The sequence below is a fragment of the Orycteropus afer genome, unplaced genomic scaffold, assembly GCF_000298275.1.
Source record: "Orycteropus afer afer isolate SDZICR_OR568_19922 unplaced genomic scaffold, OryAfe1.0 scaffold00623, whole genome shotgun sequence".
Lineage (NCBI taxonomy): Eukaryota > Metazoa > Chordata > Mammalia > Tubulidentata > Orycteropodidae > Orycteropus > Orycteropus afer.
This window is the reverse complement of record NW_006922210.1, coordinates 308,694-315,039: the sequence shown is the minus strand read 5'-3', so window position 1 is coordinate 315,039 and position 6,346 is coordinate 308,694.

Sequence of the window (6,346 nt, the reverse complement as noted above, 5' to 3'; positions counted from 1 at the left end):
CTCCTATTCCTTCGTGTCCTGCGCTGCCCGCCTGCGCACCCACTTCCCACCACATTCCATCCTCTGCGCCTGCCTTTTTCCAAACACCTTCCCTATCCCTTACGCCGCTCTCTTTGGCCAAGTGTTTGGAACAATCCCCTTTCCCTGTGCTTTGCTCAGATCTCTGCTGCAGGATGGTTCAGATTTCCCTGACAGCACTTCGGGGAAGCATTGGATGAAGGATGAAAAAGCTTATTCTGCAGCTCGAATGAGGTGGCTGGCCTTATCTGCCTCTCAGGTCTTGGGAAAGAAACCTCGCCATCACCTAACTCACTGCCCTCCCTCGAGTCGGATCCGACTCATAGCGACCCCTCCTTGGGTTTCTGAGGCGGTATCGCCACAGATAGATTGCCCAATCTTCTTCCGAGGAGTGGCGGGTGGGTTTGAACCGCCAGCCTTCTGGTTAGCAGTCAAATGCCTTAGACACAAAGCCACCAGAGCTCCTGGCCACTAGCTAGACCCAGCTTTTTGGGAAGCTACACTATCTTCCCCAGATATCTCGGGTCCCATGCCCCCTAAGGCCCTGGAACTTCCCTGATTCCTTTGTCCTGGGTTTGTACTAGGGTGTTCCTGGTGCATTCTACTTTTAATCTGAGGCTCCTTTTAACTTAATTTCTGAAGAAGTTGCCTCTGCAGCATGTGCAGGGCTGAGTTGTGTCATTTTTGTTGCTAGTTTTGTTAGTGTATTCTAGGAAACGATGGCATTTTAAGACATGGATAGGGTGCTTTGAAGAGTAATTGGATCACAGCAATTCCCAGAGTCTCTTGTTATCTTTCCACCCCCAACCACTTGGATATTCAACTAGTTTTGAAATGTATGTCTCTCCTCTTATTGTGTCTTTTATTTAGAATCAGATGCCCATGATTCATGCCCCTGAAATCTCAAGGGCATTTGAATTGTATATGTTACCCCATTTTAATTTGCCCTAATCCGTCAGAATGGTATTTTTGTTTCCAAGATGTGTTCTTTTGCCTTAGAATGTGTGAGCCAGAGAGATTACACCCCCTTCCCAAACAGGATTGTTTCCTAATATGAGCACTCCTGTTCTCAGAAAGTTTGTGTCTGCAGTTCACCAGGTACTATGATGTACCCACCAGGCACTCCTGGGAAGGAAGGTTGGGCAATCTACTTGCGTAGTGATACTGCCTCGGCAACCCAAGGAGGGGTCCCTATGAGTAGGGTCCAACTTCACGGCACATAACAACAGCAACATGATATAGATGCTTTTTCCCCTGCTTTTTTTCAGCAGGGCCTAGCACTTGGCATTTGACTGCTAACTAGAATGCTGGCAGTTCAGACCCACCAGCCGCTCCTCGGAAGGAAGGTTGGGCAATCTACTTCTGTAATGATACCGCCTCAGAAACCCAAGGAGGAGGAGTCACTATGAGTCCGATGCCACTCAGTGGCATTGAGTTTGGTTTTAGTTTTTAGCACTTGGTAGGTGTTCGGGAAATGTTTGGAAAGGGAATGGGGATCACAGTAGGAAAATTTTTTCCATGGCATTATGATTCTGTAGATTAAAATTATTCTGGAATAAGAGCTACTCTTCATCTCCCCCCAAGTGTAAGGTTTATAAAATTTCAAAAACAATATATGCTTCCTGTAAAGAACAGTTTGTCAGGTAGAGAAATGTGTCAGGTACAAGTTCTCACCTCATTGCCTGCTTTACCCTACTATGACTTGTCCTTCCAGAGCCTTTTCTATTCACTTACATTGTGAGGGAGATATGTTTGTAATCAAAAGTGAGATATCATACCCTACCTATCTTACAACTGACTTTCTTCCTTTCTTAACGTATTATGAATTTTCTTCCATATTTAAAAAAAAGGAAAAAAAACCCATTACTATCAAGCTGATTATGACTCAGTGACCCTATAGGACAGAGTTGAACTTCTCCATAGGGTTTCCAAGGCTGTAATCTCTATGAAAGCAGACTACTACATCTTTTCTCTTGTGGAGTGCCTGGTGGGTTCAAGCCACTGACCTTTTGGTTAGCAGCTGAATTCTTTAACCACAGCACCACCAGAGCTCCTTACTACACCTCTAAACCAAAAAATCAAACTCACTGCTGTCAAACCGATTCCAAGTCACAGTAACCCACATTGGGTTTCCGAGCCGATAAATTTTTATAGAAGCGGATTGCCCAGTCTTGCTTCTGCGGAGTGGCTGGTGGGGCTGAACCACCAGCAGGCAGTGCCTTAGGCACTGCACCACCAGAGCTCCTTTACCGCACCTCCAGTAGGTAGCCAAAAAAACAAACCCACTGCCATAGAGTAGATTCCATCTCATAGCAAGGCCCCCATTGGGTTTCCAAGGCCTTAAATCTTTATAGAAGTTGATTGCCCAGTCTTGCTTCTGTGGAGTGGCTGGTGGGTTTGAACCCCCAACCTTCTGGTTAGTAGTCAGAGCTCCAATAGCTATAGTTCTTCTTAATGACTCTATAGTTTTCCAGTCATGTATTTGGAAATGTCATCAGTCTTCTGTTGACAACGGCGTTTCTCTAATTTTCTACATTAGTAATTTATGCTGTACAGCCATGAGCACGTTCTTGCATGCCTGCCTACGTTTTGCTGTAGGTAGATCATAGTAGACTTTGAAAGCATAAAGACAGAAGCCAGACTTGCTGACTCTTGACTGAATTTGCCCCAGTGATGTCACTTCTGCAAAATGCAAAGCCAGCTCATGATGTAGAAGCTGTTGGAGCATTTGCTGACATTTGGCAACTTCTTTCTCTCCTTCCCTTGTCCTCAGGCTCTTCCATTTGTTTTGATTGGGAAGGATATGAGTTGAGGTAGAGAAAGGTGTTGGATTAATTCCTGCTAGTTTAAATGTTTTTATTGTTCCTGACCAGCTGTGCTACCTGTCTTCACCCAGAGAAGGGCTGAAAGAAGTTGCTTTGTTTTCTCTAATGTTTTGAAATCAGACAGTGTGTCAGGTGTGTTTTTAGTTATACTTTCCTGTTAGGTTTTCTCATGGTATGTTGTTGGCTGCTCTCAAGACGTCCCTGACTCATGGTGACCCCATGCACAGGGGATTGGACCATAAAGTTTTGTTTTTAATTTTATTGTTACTTGGGTAAAAGTTTGCAGAGCAAATTCATCTTCCATACAGCAGTTCACATACACATGATATTGACTGTAATCTCTCACAGTGCAACAACTCTCATCCCACTTCCCATAGCCACTTCTTCCCTGTGTCCTTCCCTCCCATGCACTCTTGCCCCCTCCCCCCAAGCTGTCTTCCTGTGCATACACAACCCTTCTATTCTCCCATGATTGATCTCTCCAAGGAGTGTATCTATCCAATGTAAATGTTCAGGTCATATGCCTGGAAGTCACAGGAGTGAGCTCAGTTCCAGATCTCAAGGGCAGCTAAGGGCCATAGTCTTAGGGGTTCCACCAGGCTCCACCAGACCAGTAAACCTCTGGTCCCTTTATTTATTTATTTCATGATGTTGAGTTTTGTTCCATATTGTTCTCCCTGGGCCGTAAAGTTTTCATTGGCTGATTGTCAAAGCATACAAAAGAAAAATAAAAAGTTGAAACATTTTTTGTAGGAGATGTAGATCTAATTTATGTGAAACAAATATTTTGAACCATTTGGTCCCAGTTTGTTCTTCCTTGCCTGTGGTAGCAGATATGTTTTAGGTGCAGGTAAAATTTGTCCCTAGAGCTGCTGAGGCACAATGGCATAAAGGTGTATTGAGAACACAAGCTATCAGGGTAGATGCCTGTAAGGGCTCTGCCGTTAAAATTCACGTATGCACTATTCCTTTTTGAGATAACCAAAACCCAATCCATTGCCATTGAGTCCATTCCAGTGCATAGTAACCCTAAGGCTGTAATCTATATGGAAGCAGACTGCCACATCTTTCTCATGCAGAATGGGCTAGTGGATTTGAACTGCCAGTCTTTTGATATGCAGCCGAATGCTTAACCACTGTGCCACCGAGGCTTCTTCTTTTTGAGATAACCCATTGCCTTCAAGTTTATTTTGGATGGAGATCTCATAGGACAATTTCCAAGACTATAAATCTTTACAGAAGCAGACTGTCACATCTTTCTCCCATGGAACAGCTGGGGGTTCGAACCACCGATCTTTTGGTTAGCTGCCGAATGCTTTGCCCACTGTGCCACAAGGGCACCTTCTTTTTGTGATAGTGGGTGTAAAGATAGTATACATTGTGAGCAAGCCTGCCTTTTAAAAGACTGCACAAACAAAACGAGCAAGTGTAACACCACCACCAGCCCCCGGAAGACCTTGGACTTGAATTCAAAGACCCCTGTGCTTGGGTTCTGGTTTGCCTCTGTTGCTGACTTGCATTGACAAAGCATAAAATGCTTCTGCTTCTAAGAAACTGGGTGATTGCCTTGCCTACTTACCACTTAGAGTTGGATGGCTTAAAGAAGATAATACTTGGAAACAATGTATTAGATGCTCAGCACACAGCAAATAGAAGATGATAGTGAAATTCAGTAAGTAAAGCTGGAAGAAGGGACTGTTTTCAAGTCCCTTAATATGCTTCCGGAAACAGTTGTGCATGCTAGAACTTTCGAGACGTTTTCCAAGTGCAAAGGAAAAATCTTAAATTTTTGAGATTGCTGTTTCTTAACAGCTCATGCCGTTAGCATATTTTTTTTCTTCCCTAAGGATGGCTTTTAAAATGTAAGAAGTTTTGGTTTAAATGTTAATGCCTGTGCTTTTTGTCCCTTGGTTGAAAGAGTGAAGGATTATACAGGCTGTGACATAGGTCTAGATCTCTTCTTAGTTTTTTCCCAGTCCCTGAAGTCCAGAACCAGATCCTTTCTATCCGTCTAGTTGTAATTAGAGACTCTTCCAAATGGAAAAACTTCTGAAAAACAGATCAGTGACGTCACTCAGGTTGGTGTCACCCAGTATGATAACTCACAGTGTCACAACCACCCCCTGGCCTTGTCCCATAAAAAACCATACAGAATCCTTAATAATATTTATTATCCATTTTAATTATAGAATAACACAATAAATGATAGTTGTAAATTGCTTAAGTGTACTATTTCTTAGATTATATGAATAGTAACTACAAAATTATTTTGTAAAATCTTTCAACATTGAATTACAGCATTAGTTACATTATTAGCAATTGAGCAGACACCTTTTTAAATTTTTCTGCTTTTACTTTAATTACTACTTCATTCTCGCAAATTATTGATACAGATTCACAAATACTAATTACCACAACATGGTAGCTAAAATACCAGAAAATTTGACAAAATAGGCAACTATGAAAATATCAAGGAGCTCTGGTAGTGTAGTGCCTAATGTACTTGATTGAGGCACTTGACTGCTAACCAGAAGACTGGTGGTTCAAACCCACCAACCACTCCTTGGAAGGAAGGTTGAACAATCTATTTCCTTAGTGACACTGCCTCAGAAACCCAAGGAGGGGTCTCTATGAGTCGAGTCCGACTCGATGGCACATAACAACAAACATGAAAATATCGATAGCACAAAAACAACAGCACATGCTTGTAGTGTGTCCAGATGAAACCACATGATTTGAAGAGTCATGTAATTGGGTAATAATGACACCTCCAATTGGAATGTGTTAGAAAGTTCAAAAAGTATATTAACATAAAGTTTTAGTATATTGATACGTATAAGCTGAGCTTAAAAAATTTTTTTTGTTATAACTAACTACAAGGATATTTTTATAAAAAAATAATAAATTTCTGCTGAAACACTGCACAAAAATTTTATGGACAGTCATTTTGGTATTACCCCCTCTGACAGTGTCACATGGTGTGGTCTGAACCCCTCACCCCACCCCAATTATGCTTTTGTTTCAGATTCATTTCTTTCCTGAAGATTGAGTTTTAAACCTCACTGTCCAAAATAACAATGTTTTAAGAGCATTGCTTAAAGTTAAGGATCTCTGGTGGTGCTGTAGTTAAAGCATTGGGCTGCTAACCAAAAGGTCAATAGTTCAAACTTACCAGCCATCCCGCAGGAGAAAGATGAGGCGGTTTAGTTTTGTAAAGATTTACAGGTTTGGAAACTATGGGACATTTCTACTCTGTCCTATAGGGTCACTATGAGTTGGAATCACCTAGATAGTAGTGGGTTTGGCTTATGGTTTTTCTAAAGCTAAAGCGCTCTCGTGCTGCATGGTTAAAGCATTTGGCTCTTAATCTAAAGGTGGGTGGTGGACGGCAGTGGGTTTGGTTTTAGGTTTTTAAAGCTCACTTGTCATAATTGTATGGGTTGAGGGTTGTTTTTTTTCCCCTAAATTTTATTTTGTTGTTGATAATATACACAGCAAAATAT